This window comes from Hemiscyllium ocellatum, chromosome 1 (assembly GCF_020745735.1).
Source record: "Hemiscyllium ocellatum isolate sHemOce1 chromosome 1, sHemOce1.pat.X.cur, whole genome shotgun sequence".
Lineage (NCBI taxonomy): Eukaryota > Metazoa > Chordata > Chondrichthyes > Orectolobiformes > Hemiscylliidae > Hemiscyllium > Hemiscyllium ocellatum.
In genome coordinates this window covers 151,895,126-151,912,806 of record NC_083401.1, presented here as the reverse complement: position 1 = coordinate 151,912,806, position 17,681 = coordinate 151,895,126, and positions in this window count along the sequence as shown.

Below are 17,681 nucleotides of genomic sequence, written 5' to 3'. Positions count from 1 at the left end.
CTACCCCATTCTATGCATCCTAATTCTTGCCTAATTGCATTATAATTGCCCTTGTCCCACTGATAACTCTATTGCTAAACTAAACGTAACTGAATTTTGGTCACTCTCTCCAAAGTGCTCACCTACAACTAAATCAAGCACCTGGCCTGGTTCATTACCAAGCACCAGATCCAGTGTGGCCTCCCCTCTTGTCCGCCTTTCAACATACTGTGTCAGGAAACCCACCTGTACACATTGGACAAAAACTGATCCATCCGACGTACTAGAGTTATAGCATTTCCAGTCAATGTTGGGGAAATTAAAGTCCCCCATAATGACCACCCTGTTCCTTTCACTCCTGCCCAAAATATTTTTTGCCAATCCTCTCCTCCTCCTCCCCGGAACTCTGCGGAGGCCTATAAAAAACTCCAAACAGTGACCTCTCCTCTACTGTTTCTAACCCCAGCCCATCCTACCTCAGTAGACAAGTTCTTGTCAAAAGTTCTTTTATACACTGTTATGCTATCCTTGACTAACAAAGCCACACGTCGCCCTCTTTTACCACCTTGCCTGCTCTTAATGAAAGATCTAAAACCTGGAACCTTCAACATCCATTCCTTACCCTGCTCTATCCATGTCTCCAAAATGGCCACAGCATCGAAGTCCCAGGTACCTAACCATGCTGCAAGCTCACCTACCTTAATTCAGATACTTCTGGCATTGAAATAGACACACTTCAAACCAGCTTGCTGTCTGCCAGCACATTCCAGTGGCAGTGAAATCCTGTCCCTGTCCTCCCTACTCTCATCCTCCTGTGCACTGCAACTACACCTCAGGGTCCCATGTCCTTGCTGAGCTAGTACAAACCCACCCGAATAGCACCAGCAAATTTCCCACCCAGGATATTAGTACCCCTCAGGTTCAAGTGAAGACTGTCCTGTTAGTTGAGGTCCCACCTTCCCCAGAGTGAGCCCCAATTATCAAAGTACCATAAACTCGCCCTCCTGCACCATCCTTGCAGCCACATGTTCAGCTGATATCCCTCCCTATTCCTTGCCTCACTATTAAGTGGCACGGGTAACAAATCAGAGATAACAATGCTGTTTGTTCTAGCTTTCAGCTTCCACCCTAGCTCCCTGAAATCCTGCCTTACATCCCTATCCCTCTTTCTATCTATGTCATTGGAATCTACATGGACAATGACTTGAGGCTGGTCACCCTCTCCCTTCAGAACCCCAAAGATATGATCTGAGACATCACAGACCCTGGCACCTGGGAGGCAATACACCAACCATGAATCTCATTCGTTCCCAACAAACCTTCGATCTGACCCTCTAACTATTGAATTCCCAATGACTAACACTTTTTTCCTTTCCCTCCTTCACTCCTGTGCTACTGGGACAGGCTTTGTGCCAGAGACCGGGACCCCACTGCATACCCTTGGTAAGTTGTCCTCCCCAACAGTATCCAAAACAGTATACATGTTTTTCAGGGGAACCCACTATAGGGGGGATCCCTCCACAGACTGTTTTATGCCCCTTTGAACAGTCACCCAGCTTTCTTCATGCCTGGGAGCAACTACTTCCTTGTAGTTAGTAGAAAGTAGTTAGTAACTACTATCTATCACAGCCTCTGCCTCCCGAATGATCCGAAGTTCATCCAGCTCCCACTCCAGTTTTCTAACACGGTCTTGGAGGAGCGAGAGTTAGGTTCACTTCCTGCAGATGTACTTGGATGGGACATAAGTGGCATTCCTCACCTCAAATATCATGCAGGAGGAATATTGCTCTCCCTGCACTGCCATCCATGCTGGTCCCCTTATCACAAAGTAAAAAAGGAGAGAAGCTTATCTGATGTGTCCCTGGTGTTTAAGGTTACATGAGGTGGTTGGGTGGGAAGCCCTGTAAAGGTACGGTCTCAGGTTTAGAAAACACTCACTTATATAGCTAGAGGGAAATTTTAAAAAGTCCCTTCTTTCCCAGAAAACTCTGTTTGCATTTCTTATTTCCAGTATCCATAATTCTTTGGTTCACCAGATTCACAAATATCCTTTAGGAAAGACAATTTCCTGCCTTTATCTGATCTGGCCTACATGTGACTCCACACCCACAGCATTGTGGTTGACTGTCAACTGCCCAGTGGGTAATTAGGGATGGGGATTAAATGCTGACCTAGCCAGCGATGCTCACTTATTGTGAACAAATTAAAAAAAACATAATTCTTTTAGAGGTAAAGGAGGGAGTTAGTGATTCATATCCTTCCAGATCAAATTCCTGTCCACTGCTGAGGCACATAAAATTTATCTCTTTCTATTTACCTCAACCACTACACGTGGTTGCAAGTTTCATACACTCACTACTCTCTGACTAAAGAGGTTTCTCCTAAATTCCTCATTTGATTCATTAATGACACTCTTCTATTTATGTCCACAAGTTGCGGACTGCACTGCATCTTCTTATCTACACTATCAATTTGCTTTCTAATGTTACTGAGCTCTCCAAAGTCATCTCTCAGACTACTCTTATTTGAAAATAAAGAGCGCTAGCCTGTTCAGTCTTCCTGAATAAGTATAACTGCACCCAAGTGTAGATAAAAAGGAGATTGGCTTGACATAGATTGCAGAGAATAAAAAGAAATCAACACACTTACAAAAAGAATCAACCAGCAAAGCTCAGTGCAACATTTCAAGTTAGTTGGCCAAACTGACATAGAATTGGGAGAGGAAAAACTCCCAGGGAATACTAATTATCGGGAATACTCTCTTTTTTTATGATTCTGAGATGCCGGTGTTGGACTGGGGTGTACAAAGTTAAAAATCACACAAATCCAGGTTATAGTCCAACAGGTGCTTTGACTATAACCTGATGTTGTGTCACTTTTAATTCATGTTTTTAAGACAGAAGCCCCGGAATGTTTAATGTTTCCTAATTTTGGTGTTCGCTTAGTTCTGGCATTGTTTTAAGAAATCTTTCTCCACTGCTTTTCTATTACTTTAGCAATGTGGAAACTACTTACTATCCACAGTATCCTTTCAAAACATAGACTATTCAAAAACAAGACATAGTTCACATACTGTATTCAAAACTGTCCAAAAATAATAAGAATTTACGGATCAGCATTTGCATTGTAGAAGTTGTGCAATAAACCACCTACAAACATAACAAACATAACAATAAAGGTAAGTTCTCACAGGGGCATGCAATTTTGACAAACATAGAAAGGTGAATAACATTATTACATTTGCTGTTATAAATTGAAGGATACTGATGCCAACCAGCAGACATTCGTGATTATCTGCTAATTTGCTAAACTCAAACTGTCAAATGCTAATTCTTTTCAGCCGTCACATCTGATGAAATATTGATGATCTCGCCATTTAGAAAATGAATACATCACTGGACTAATTAGCACCCTGCCACTTCTGTCCATCATTTTAATGTATCACTAGAGTGCTTACAGTTCAAGGGTTTCTGTGTATTTATCTGATTAGCATTATCGTGTGCAGTCATTTTATATATTCAGATGAAGTCATTTACAAAAGTGCTCTAATTCTCTGGTCCAAGGTTGTACTGAATGTGCTAAGGTTCTGCTGAATGGTAGAAGGCTTCAGAAGCATCAGTGACTGAAATACTTTTATAAAACACAATGAAGGATTGGCAATACAAAAATTAGCTGTCTTTATCACTCCATGCAAGGTTCAGATTTATTTTGTGCTCTATGCTTTTACACCTGTAGAAATACATAGATGTTTAGAAAAAAACTTACATTACCCATAATATAGAGAGCATGAAAAGATGTATATATTCTGAGATTGGTGATATCTGACAAGGACTGGATTCTAGAGTCATAAACAGGGAGGTCACCAACCTGAAAAAATGGTCATAATGATGTTGAGTCAACAATCTAATGTCATTCTACCAAACTCCAGCATTCCAGAAGGTGCCAAAATAAGAGCCCACATAGCATCCTAAAACTAAATGATGAACAACACTTGTATTCCGTATAGATACAATTGGCTGTAACTCGACATTGGCCACTTGTGCCCCTGAAACCACCACCAAGATTTTCTCCAGTGGGAAGGGAAAATGGGTCCAGTGTACACTGCACTGCTGTCAGTCAGAGGGGTGGAATTGGTGGTAAATGCAGTTTGAGGGGAGTGGTGACTATACATGGTAATCTGCAGCTGCCTTCAGTCAGATCCAATCCTTTTTTGATGGATTTTCAGAAGATTATAATTGTGGGCTTTGACCTTTCAGGAAAGAGCTGATCTAAAGCTGCTGGGCTATTTGGAAAGGTAAGTTAACCTATGGGGAATTAGGGTGCCCCTTTCAGTAGGTCCAAGGACTTATTTTGGGTGGTGATTTGCCCTCTAGTGAGGTCTGGTACTCCATGGAAGTGTTAGAGTATACTTTTGGATTGCTCATGTGCACTTTGGTAATGTTATAAATAGACATGAATGTGCATAAAAAGTGGGTAAACTCATGTGATCTGTTACGCTCATTTGAACTGTCAAGTTGTCAAAGAAACTGTCAAATTGTAAAATGAACTATCAAGTGAATTGTCAAGCTCATTGGAACTGTTAAGGAGCCTACTAAACTGTCAAAGGAACCATCAAACTCTCAAAGGAAATGTCAACTGATTGTCAAAGTGGCCATTAAAGAAACCATCCAGCTGTAATATGAACTGTTAAACTGCCAAGGGAACTGTCCAGCCCATTGGAAATGTCAAGCTCTAAAGTTATTTAAATATTCTGGTCTTTAATTTTTTGCAAAATCTATCTGCAGTATAAAAACAAATAGTGCTTACTGTTTCACTCTGGTGACAAATGCCTGAAGGCTGTCATTAAATGACTGGTGATGCATGACTGGTTTCAAACCTGCCTCTATCAACAGTTTGACTGACAGTTCTAAGTTCTTCTGGAGGCTTTGAAGTGGGACTGTGAATACAAATGCTTGTTTTCATAAGGGATTAAGTAGTTAAAGGAATTTGCATGTTTTCTTTAATTTCAATCTAAAAATATAGTGCAGTTATCAATAGGCACATAGAACATTCTTTTATTTCAGCTTGAGTATTCAGGTCGGCCCATGGTAAATACTGGGTGATTTTGAATGGGGACAAGGGGCTTGTAAAGACAAAAGCTGGTGTGTTGGAGCATAGTTTGGAATGAGCTGGCTCAATGTTGGTACAGATGCAGACACAACGACATGTTATTTCAGGCAGTTCGTAGCTTAGCCTAATACAAACAAGAATGATTGATAGCATCAAATATATTCAAGGCATCCCCGATAGTTAAGCCACAACTTTTTATAGATAGGGACAGCATGAGCATTTTTCCACTATAATATTATGTCTATCAGAACAACCTGAAGAAATCTTACATTTTACGTAGGTCATAACCATAGTCATAATCACAGCCCCAGTCATCTGATAAGAACCTTGTAAAAGCTTAAATTAGCTAAATATTCTGAAAAATAAATGAAAAAAAAATCTGTAGACATGGAGAATCTTACTAGAACTACAAAAGTTAAGTTGCATTTCAAAAAAATCAGTATATAGGGGCAGATAACCAGACACCCAAAATAAATTTACTCCCTTAGAGGAAGAGTTTATTTTCTCTAAGGAAAAATATTAGTTTGAAAAGAAAATAATGAAGGCTCAGATCACTAAACTTAACAAACAAACATTGTTAAAAACATTTAAAATTATGCAGAAAAAACAATAAAGTCTTGTAGAAAAAAAACCTGTCAAACAAATTATTAAATTATCAGCATCATTCAACTGAGAGTGAGTAATTGAGTGCTGAAAAAGAGTATTATAAAACAATGTCTTGAAGGGAAAAAATATTTTTAATGAGCTTTTATTTTTCAGTTGGAATTATTTAAGAGCTGATATGAGCACAAAGAGAGTTTTTTCAATGTAAAACTGCATAGTAAGTTCATTGAAGAAGCAAAAAGTGAACAAATTATCCAAAATGTTTAAATCATCATGAAGTTTTGAAGACCAGGAAAATTGAGCAAAATTATAGTCTTTCCTCCATCTTGAATGAAACAAAAAATGCAATATTTCTTTATCTTAGAACATTTCAATAACCTTTAAGTGAAACAATGAGGATAATTCTGTAACAGTAGCTTTTCAACTTTTATTAGTACAAATTCATGAATATTTACTGAAAACCAAGTTAAGACAGTCAAAGTTAAAAAAAATTCCTCAATAAAACAGGAAATTTATTAATCAGTAATGGAAAAAATACTGTTAAAACATCTTTTCATAGAAGATTTAACATTTAATACAACTGAAGTGGTTACATAATTTATAACACTGAACAGTAAAATTAACCACAAAATAATTTAAAAATTTCAAAAATTTCCAACACCTTTCAAAACATCATTGTGAATGAGGGAAAGAACAAGTTTTGTAAATGACAATGGAGAAAGATTTTAGTTAGTTTAAACAGGGATTGAAATAGGATATGAGCCCATGGGATCGAAGGCAAGTTGACAAACTGGATCCAAGTATAAAATATACGAGCAGTAATGTCTTGTTGCAACTTTACTGATCATTGGTTATGCAACACATGGAAATTTTATACAGTTCTGGTCGCCAAACTGTCAGAAGGATGTTATTGCACTGGAAAGGATGCAGAGGAGGTTCACCAGGATGTTGCCTGAAATGAAAAGTCTCAGTTTTGAGGAGAGACTGGTTAGGCTGTATTTGTTTTCCCTGGAGCCGAGGAGACTAAAGGAGTATCTGATAGTGATATACAAAATTATGAGAGACATAGATGTCCAAATAAAGATCTAAACTCTGGTATCGACTTGGGAGCCAGAGCACTGTTGATTGCCCTCACTTTACCTTCCAACGGGAGTAACCTGGTGTTGTCAACTCTACTGCCCAAGTAGATCTCTTGAGATGCCTGGAACACACATGTTTCCCTTCTAAGGCAAACACCCGCCTGGGAAAATATCTAAGGCCTGTGTCCATGTTCTCCAAGTGCTCCTAATTGGCTTTTTCTGTTGTTAACACATCATCTCAATAAATGGCGACCTGGGGTAGACCTTGTGAAATGTTCTCCATCGTCCACTGGAAAAGTGCACAATCTGATGATACCCGAAATGGCAGGCTCATATATTGGTACACACTGTTATGGATATTGATTGTAGCATACTTCTGGGATTCCTAATCTAACTGCAATCGCAAGTATGCATGGCTCATGTCTAGTATTGTGAAGAATGCCCCCCTGCCAGCTTTGGGTGCAAGTCCTTTATGCAAGAGGTTGGATACTTACCCAGCTGCAAACAACTGTTTACTGTTTGCTTAAAATCTCCATAAAGGTGAAATGCTCCATTGAACTTCACTTTGTTCTAGCCAGTGCTACCTGTTCTGTAAACTGCATTACTTTGATGGTTCTTTCACTCTCCAGCCTCCTGATTCCTGCCTCCACTTTTGCCCATAAGACAAATGGCACTTGCAGCATCATGGTATTGAACAAAGAACAAAGAAAGTTTACAGCACAGGAACAGGCCCTTCAGCCCACCAAGCCTGAGTCGATCCAAACGTACTGTCTAAACCTGTCGGTCAATTCCTAAGCACTTGTATCCCTCTGATCCCCACCTATCATGCATCTGTCATTACACAGCTTGAATGAATCTACCGTACCTGCCTCTACCACCTCTGCTAGCAACGCATTCCAAACACCCAACATCCTCTGTGTGAGGTCCTTGCCATTTGTATCCCCCTTAAACTTTCCACTTCTCACCTTGAAAGTATGACCTCTTGTTATTGAATCCTTCACCTGGGAAAAAGCTTATCTCTATGCCCTTCATGATTTTGTAAACCTCAATCAGTTCCCCCTCCAATCTCCTTTTTTCTAATGAAAATAAACCTAACCTACTCAACCTCTCTTCATAGATAGCACCTTCCATACCAGGTAACATCCTCGTAAACCTTCTCTGCACCCTTTCCAGAGCGTCCACATCCTTTTGGTAATGTGGCGACCAGAACTGTACACAGTATTCTAAATGCAGCTGAACCAAAGTCTTGTACAATTTTAACATGACCTGCCAGCTCTTATACTCAATACCCCATCCAAAGAAGGTAAGCATACTATATGCCTTCTTGACCACTCTATCCACCTGTGCAGTAACCTTCAGGATACAATGGACCTGCACTCCCAGATCTCTCTGCCCATCATCAACTTTTCTCACGGCTCTTCCATTCATTGTATAATTTGCTCTAGAATTAGACTTGCCTAAATGCATCACCTCACAATTTTCTTGATTGAAAGCCCATCTGCCACTTTTCCGCCCAACTCTCCAGTCTATCTATATCCTTCTGTATTCTCTGATAGTTCCTTATGCTTTCTGCTACTCCACCAATGTTCGTGTCATCTGCAAACTTGCTGATCATACCAACAGTGCCCTCTTCCAGATCATTTTTGTATATTATAAACAACAGTGGCCCCCAATACTGACCCCAGTGGAACATCACTGGTCACCTTTCTCCATTTGGAGAAACTCCCTTCACCTACAACTCTCTGGTTCCTGTTACTCAACCAGTTCATAATCTACCTAGCTAGAACACACTGCACACCATGTGACTTCACTTTCTCCATTAGTCTACCATGGGGAACCTTATCAAAAGCCTTACTAAAGTCCATGTATATGACATCAACAGCCCTTCCTTCATCTATCAACTTGGTCACTTCCTCGAAGAACTCTATTAAGTTGATAAGGCACGATCTCCCCCGCACAAAACCATGTTGCCCATCACTGATAAGCCCATGTTTTTCTAAATATAAATGGATCCTATCCCTCAGTACCCTCTCCAACAACTTCCCCACCACTGACATCAGGCTCACTGGTGTGTAGTTACCCGGAATATCCCTACTACCCTTCTTGTACAGGGGAACAACATGAGCAAACTTCCAGTCCTCCGGCACATCATCTGTATTTAATGACGCCACAAAGACACCTGTCAGGGCCCCAGCTATTTCCTCTCTTGCCTCCCTCAGTAACCTGGGATAGATCCTATCCAGTCCTGGGGATTTGTCCACCTTAATAACCTTTAGCCTACCCAATACATCCTCCCTACTTATGCCAACATGATCCAGACTAATCAAACTTCTATGTCTAATCTCAAGATTCATCATGTTCCTCTCCTCAGTGAACACTGATGCAAAGTAATCATTCAGAATCTCACCCATTCTCTCAGGTTCAACACACAGCCTTCCTTCATTATCCTTTAGTGGACCAATCCTTTCTCTAGTTACCCGCTTGCTTCTTATATAAGAATAAAATGATTTGGGATTCTCCTTAATTCTGCTGCTAAAGATATTTCATGACCCCTTTTAGCTTACTTGATTCCTTGTTTAAGACTTGTCCTACTTTACCGATATTCCTCCAGGGCCCGTTCTGTTCTTAGCTGCCTAGACCTTATGTACACTTCCCTTTTCCTCTTGGCTAGTCATACAATTTCTCCTGTCATCCATGGTTCACTAATCTTGCCCTTCCTACCCTTTGCCTTCAACAGGACATGCCTATCCTGCACTACTGTTATCTTTGAAAGCCTCCCACATATCAAATGTGGGCTTCCCTTTAAATAGCAGTGTCCAATCCACATTTCCCAGCTCCTGCCTAATTTTGATGTAATTGGCCTTGGCCCAGTTTAGTACTCTTCCCTTAGGACCACTCTCTTCTTTATCTACGAGTATTCTAAAACTTACAGAATTGTGGTGACTGTTCCCAAAGAAATCCCCCACTACAACTTCTACCACTTCTCCTGGCTTGTTCCCAGTACAAGGTCCAATATGGCCCCTTCCCTCATCGGACTATTGACATACTGCTCTAGAAAACTCTCCTGGATGCTTCATACAAATTCTACTCCATCCAGATCTCGGACACTATGTGTATTACAGTCAATGTTGGGAAAATTAAAATCTCCCATCACCACTACCCTATTGGCTCTACATCTATTCATAATCTGTTTACCTATTTGTTCTTCTACCTCACGCTCACTGTTGGATGGTCTGTAATACAGCCCCAACAATGTAACTGCACCCTTCTTATTTTTCAGCTCCACCCATAATGCCTCACTCCCCAAGAACACCATAGCGTCCTCCTTTAGCACAGCCGTGATTTCATCCCTGACCAGCAATGCAACACCACCCCCTCTTTTACTTCCCTCCCTGTCCTGTCTGAAGCGTCTATATCCTGGAACATTTAGTTGCCAAACATCATGCCCTTCCTTCAACCAAGTCTCTATGATCGCAATAATGTCATACTCCCAGGCACCAATCCAAGCCCTAAGTTCATCCGCCTTACACACTATACTCCTTGCATTAAAGTAGATGCATTTCAGGCCACCAGTTTTTTTTGCACTCATCTGCTCTCTTTCCCTTTACTAATGCTATCTTCATAACTCTGACAGTCTCCAGTCTCCACCTCGCTGCCTACTTGTTTTCTCTTCTGGTTCCCAGTCCCCTGCCACATTACTTTAAAACCTCCCAACAGCAGTAGCAAAAACTCCCCAAGGACATTGGTTCCAGTCTGGTTCAGATGTAGACTGTCCATTTCTTAACAGTCCCACCTTCCCCAGAACCAGTCCCTATATCCAACAAATCTGAACCCCTCCCTCCTACACCATCTCTCAAGCCACGTGTTCATCCTGCCTATTCTTTTTCATTTCTACGCTGGCTAGCACGTGGCACTGGTAGTAATCTCGAGATCACTACCTTTGAGGTCCTCCTCTTTAACTTCTTTCCTAGCTCCCTGAATTCTTCTTTCAGGATCTCATCTTATTTTCTACTTATATCATTGGTGCCTATATACACCAAGACAACTGGCTATTCACCCTCCCCTTTTAGAATGCTCTTCAGCCGATCGGTGATATCCCTGACCCAAGCATCTGGGAGGCAATATACCATCTGGGAGTCCCTTTTCGGCCACAGAACCACCTATCTACACCCCTCACAATAGAATCCCATATGACAATGGCCCTACGAGTCTTTTTCCCGCCCTTCTGTCACAGTGCCATGATCATGACAACTGCTGCCCTCTCCTGTTTTGGAAGGAGATGACTGCTGGGGACACCTGCACTACCTCCCTACTCTTTTTCTGTCTTTTTGTCATCCATTCACTGTCTCCCTCAGCAATCCTAACCTGCAGTGTGACTAGTTCACTAAATGTGCTATTCACGTGCTCAGCAATGTGGATGCTCCACAGTGAGTCCATCCACAGCCCCAGAGCCATCATGTGGTAAAACAAGAGCTGCAGCTAGACACACTTCTTGCAAGTGTAAGAGTCAGGAACGTTAGGCACGTTCCTAAGCTCCCACATCAAGCAAAAGGCACATGCCATGGGTCTGAGCTCCCCTGCTATTGTAAGCTTAGCTTTATATGAACTAACTAAAACCAAACAATGCACTTAAATATATGAAAAAGAAAGATAAGAAAGAAATAAAAGCCTGATCAACATGCAAAGTGGCCATGATAGTCCTGAGATCTTCCAGAAAAACTTTCAGGCATTTGGTCAAGTTGAATCTTTCTCAACCAATTTTGCCTCATCAGGCTTGGGCCCAGAGCCTTTTACTACAATCGGTGGTAACTGAATCAGCTGCTTCACATAAGAGATCGGAACCAAAGTTGTACATTCATCTGTAAAGTTCCCTGGTGCAGATCCTCAATCTGGCCAAGGTCATGCAGAACCTTAAGGGTTCAAGTCCAGAGCAAATTTCATTAAAGACTGTTTCTGCAATTACTGAAGTGACCGTGCCAGTTTTGACCTCCATTAGAGCCCAATGACCATTTAACTAGACATTTATTTTGATTGGTTCTGAGTTGGATGTTGCTAAGTAATTTAACTGTTCTAAGCCAGATGTAAGTGAACATTTCAAGTTGTGCACTCTCCTTGAAACTGATCTGAGTTCTCTTACTCAATTTTGGTCGAGTGGGGTTGTTTTGCTGTCTTGACTCCACATACTGACAAGAAACTACAGTGGCTTGCTGGTCTGTATCCTGAAGAAATTTTTAACCTTTAGGCCAAGGCTTGGCTTTGATTTGGGGTTTTGCTGTGGACTGATCTAGAGTCCCTCTGTTCAGGTTATGTCCTGTGTGAGGCTAGGCAATTGGCTTCAACCAAGTGAAGTTCCTTAAGCTCAGTCAACCTGATGGGAGTGTCCACTTCCATTGGAATACCATGCAAGTCATATGCTCCATTTTCCAAAGACAAAACCAGTTGTAGTACGTGTTTGATGCCTAGTTAGTCTTCAGCACATAGGAGCTTTTGCATGGTTACATCATTAATCCCACATATCAAACAGTCTCTTAACATCTCATTAAAGGTTGAACCAAAGTCACATGCCTCTGCCAGTCATTTTAACCTCCTCAAAAATGTTGATACAGATTCCCCTGGTTCTAAAACTGATTAGTAAAATTGATAGTGTCTCAGAATTAGAAGAGGCTTAGGGTCTTAGTATTCCTGAACTAAATTTAGATTAGATTACTTACAGTGTGAAAACAGGCCCTTCGGCCCAACAAGTCCACACCGACCGGCCAAAGCGCACCCATCCAGACCCATTCCCCTACATTTACCCCTTCACCTAACACTACGGGCAATTTAGCATGGCCAATTCACCTAAGCTGCACATTTTTGGACTGTGGGAGGAAACCGGAGGACCCGGAGGAAACCCACGCAGACACGGGGAGAATGTGCAAACTCCACACAGTCAGTCGCCTGAGGCGGGAATTGAACCCGTATCTCTGGCGCTGTGAGGCAGCAGTGCTAACCACCGTGCCGCCCATCTGTCAACTCCTGAAATTGTCTAGTATCTGATGCTTCAGGGAAAATTAGGCTTCTAATAACTGAAAAAGTTATGGGTCCACAAGCGGTCAGGAGGATTACTCTTTGCTTTTTATCTGCCCCAATGTCAATTGCCAGAAAATGTAACACATACTTTCCATATACTGGGCCCAGTCTTTGACAGCAACAAATGAGTCAAACTTCCCAAATAACTGCATGGTATCAGAAATACGTACCCTGACTCAAAGATGACTGTTGCGAGTGAATTTCTTCAGGATGTGCTTTACTCTCATTACCACTTAACTCCAGAGACCTGTATCCCATCACCAAGCCACCTTTTATTTACATGTGGAAGGTCCTTGATACTGATCCAGCTCTCAGAGTGAATGAGATGTCAGACACTCCTGTTCTTATCTGTCAGCCAGGCTCCCTGATTGGACCAGATTAATAGCCCCAATCAGGGAACTCATGTTCTATGAGGTCCACCTGGCTGATTTTGTTACAATCACCGCATATGTTGCTTGAGAGGGAGACAGGGTACTCTCACAATATTTAAGAAGCATTTAATTTGGTATTTGTTGATCATCATGGACATGGTGGTTTCAAGGGCCTGTTGAATTGAATTGAATTGAATTGAATTTATTGTCACATGTACTGAGGCAGTGAAAATCTTTGTCTTGCAAGCAATATAGGCAGAGCACATAGTTAACTAGCATAGATAAGTAAATAATAGGTAAACAACGGTAAAAACAAAAACTCAGGTACAGGCGAATGCTGCGAGTTTGTGAGTCATCAGTATTCTAACAACAGTAGGGTAGAACCTGTTTCAAAACCGACTGGTGCGTTTGTTCAGGCTTCTGTACCTTCTGCCCAATAGTCGAGGTTGTAGAAAAACATTCCAGGGTGGGGTGGATCTTTGAGAATGCTGGTGGTCTTTCCTTCTGTCCTGTATGATTCTATGATTCTGGCAGATATGAAAAGACAATTCATGTAATATAAAATTGCTTCAAGATTACAGAATAAGCTTAGAGAAGATGAAGTGAGCACATATCTTACTTTGTAGGTTCAGTAGCAAATTATGTTTTACAATGATGCAAGTTAAAAGAACAGGAGGATAGCTTTAATATTATCATACGTGCAATTGACAATTACATTACGTTAATTACCAATAATATAATGAAATGAGCAGGAATGACTAGAAAGGCAAACTTGTTGAGAAATGCACACCATGGTCAGAACATTAAAATTATGCTGATTTACAACCAGAACTCATTCAAGATAGAGTTCATGTTGGAATTCCAGATTCATCTGTCTCAAATACTTCGCAATAAAAAGAAAATTTCAGATTGGAAAGAGCTACTCATGTAAAACATAAAAGTTATAAACAGCACAAAAGAATGATGGGAATGGAAAACCAGCCTTGTTCAAGAAACTCATTAGATTTTGTCAACTTTCTAATTACAAAAATATCAGGAACCTCATGATAGACCATCACAAACATTGATCTTTGGCTGAATTTTCCTATTCAAAGTGTGTTGTCAAATGAGATTTATGGCTCCTGGTCTGCCATCCCTGACAACAATTTTCTTCTGCAATCGTCCAATTTTCATCTCATCAATTGAGGCTCTGAAGTGCTCATCCCATACTATTGTGGGCTAAGAAACTTGGCAGTGCTAGCCATTGCTGAGACCTATCACCGATCATACCACTGGCACCATATTTAAAACACAGCTGCATACCACCTCAGACACTGGAAGCCAGAAATTGCCCTTCATACAGCGATATTCACACCTGCACATTTAGGATATAGTTCAAAAAGGGAAATTAGCTCTTTGCTTCATCCTCAGCGTCCTGGAGGTGTAGGTAGAAAGGGTGGTGGAGAATTATGCTGACTGGCAAAGAAAGTCAAACCAGCCTGGACAGACATAGCAATCCAGGAACATGCTATGTTTTTGGAAAACGCAATTCACTCAGAATTGCAGAAAGAAGTTTAATGATTATCTGCACTTTTCAATAGTAAGTGCAACTATCTTCTCTCCATTAGCTCAGACTCACAGGATCATCACTCAGCCCTGCCAACTGAACACTCCTCTCACCAAGTATGGAGGAGTATATCTTTCAACACTGCATGCATCATGGCCATTCAATGCCCTGATCCACTTCCTCCTCCCAAACTACAACCACTCCTGCCTTTCCTTACTAACTCACTAGAGACATCTCAACACCTCTGCTGCCCATATGTAAAACCTCTGACACCTCTCCCATCCACATCCATCATATTCAATTCTTCCCTTTCTCTCAGTGCAGAAACAATTGTCTCCCGACAGAGTTGAGAGGGCCAAGACCAAGACACCAAGAGGGTACAAGGTGCCTTAGTGGTAATGACTAATAATCCAGAATGCCAAGTTAATACTCTGGGGAAATGGGTTCAAATCCTGCCATAGCAGATGGTGAAACTTGAATTCAATATTAAAATAAAATCTATATTAAAAAAATCTAGCCTAATGGAACTATGTAGCCACTATCAATCTTGTTAAAAAAAACATTTGGTTCACTGATGTCTTTTAGGGAAGAGTATCTACTGTCCTTACTCAGTCTGGCCTACATGTGACTCAGGAATTACTGCAATGTGATTGACTCTGAAATGGCCCTGGCAATCCACTCAGTTCAAGAGCAGTAAGGGATGGACAATAAATGCTGCCCTAGACACTAACACCCACGTCCTGTGAATAAATGAAAAAAATATACTGCAGGAAGAATGATAAACATGAGACTCCTCACACCATATGAGGAAGGATGCTGGAATTAGTCAGAGGGACCAGTCATGACCAGTCATGAGGGAGACCTCAATGGGTGACTTTCATTGTGCTGTGATGCTATCCCAACAATTTAATCTTATTCTTAATTGTCACAAGCTTTTCTCCCTCTTAGGTAACTAATTCCCCACCTTTATTGATCAATGCATTGAGTATAGGAGTTTGGAGGTCATGCTGTAGCTGCACAAGACATAGGTTATGCTACTGTTGGAATTTTGTGTACCATTCTGGTTTCCCTGCTAGAGGGAAAGATGTTGTTAAACTTGAAAGAATTCAGAAAGGATTTAAAAAGATGTTTCCAAGGGCTGAGCTATAGGGGGAGGTTGAATTAGCTGGAACTTTAGAGGCTGAGGGGTGACCTTCTAGAGGTTTATAAAATTATGAGGGGCAGAAATAAGGTGAATAGTGAAGGTCTGTTTCACAGGGTAGTGGAGTCCAAAACCTGACATACCATTTGTTTTACTATCATCCATGTGCCTATCCAAGAGTTGCTTAAATGTCCCTAATGTATCTGACTCCACTATCACTGCTGGCAGTGGTACATAGGAATGTTTGAGGACTCTGGATCTATACTCGATTGAGTTTAGAAGGATGAGGAGATAGCTAATTGAAACTTACAGAATACTGAATGGCATGGACAGAGTAGATGTTGGGAAGATGTTTCCATTGCTAGGAGAGACTAGGACCCAAGGGCACAGCCTTAGATTAAAAGGAAGACCTTTGAGAACGGAGATAAGGAGAAACCTCTTCAGCCAGAGAGTGGTGAATCTATGGAATTCACTGCCACAGAAGGCTGTGGAGGCCAGGTCATTAAGTATATTTAAGACTGAGATAGATAAGTTCTTAAGTATCAAGAGAATTGAGGGTTATGGTGAGAAGGCGGGAGAATAGGGTCGAGAATCTTATCAGCCATGATTGAATGGTGGAGCAGATTTGATGGGCTGAATGACCTAACTTCTGCTCTTATGTCTACTGGTCTTATGATCTTATAGGAGTTTAGAATGATATGGGCCAAATGCTAACAAATTGGACTTGATTAATTCAGGATATATGGTAGTATGGATGAGTTGGACTGAATGTTCTATTTCCGTGTTGTATATCTCTGTGACTCTTCTCTAATGCAGGCACTATTGGTTCACAACAAAATTCTGTGAAGTAGAGAGCGGTACCAGAGCTCCATCACTGCTTCTGAGGAGGATGTGACTCCATCCTTAAAGGATGCCCTGGCAGAGTTTTCAGCCACTTAGAGAGATTCAGCACACTGTGTGCACTACTTATGTTAGACTTTGGAGCATAATCTGGACTAACTGATAAGACTTTACAGCTGCTTGACAAGGAAAAGCCCCATGTTTCTGAATCTCTATTCAAGGACTGTTGGAGACCAGGCATCTGCTCAGCACCAGGCAGAAGATGCTGATATCTTGGCTATTAATGGCATTGCGAGAATTATACAGAAAGGCACAGGTGCAACGGGCAGCTTTGTCAGAGATACTCAGTAAGCTGGAAGGAAGGGCAGAAGAGTGCACCAACATTGTCAGTAGCATGTTGACTCCATGGAGAGGTTGGTAGCAGCCACGAAAAGCCACCCCAACATGGTCTGGGTCTGCCAGATAGGAACATAGGCCTGTGCTCTACTGCTGTACTAATAGGTGCTCAACATTAATTGTTGGTTGATAGGGTGCACAAGGCTTCTTGACCACATTCCAGGTGCCCCTTCCTCTCAGGGTGACAGGGTGATGCTAGCAGGCACCAGAGGGAGAAATAGCCACATATAGTACCCAGTCTCACCGTAAGCTTCCTGTCAATACATTCCGGAACACTCTACCTCTACCTGTGATACCTGTGCATTTGGGCTGTGCGCTATTAAAAGGCCTGGGCTCGCTCGGCCCACAGGCCCCTTGGAACAACCAGTCACATGTTCCATGTTAGCAGGGCTAACTAAGATCTGGGTCTCACCATCGCAGCTGCAGAATTCAGGACTGCACTTTGACATAGAGTCAGAGAGTAATACAGCACAAAACAGACCTTTTGGCCCAAACTGGTCAATGCTGACCATGGTGCCAACTCCACTAGTTCCAATTGCCCACATTTG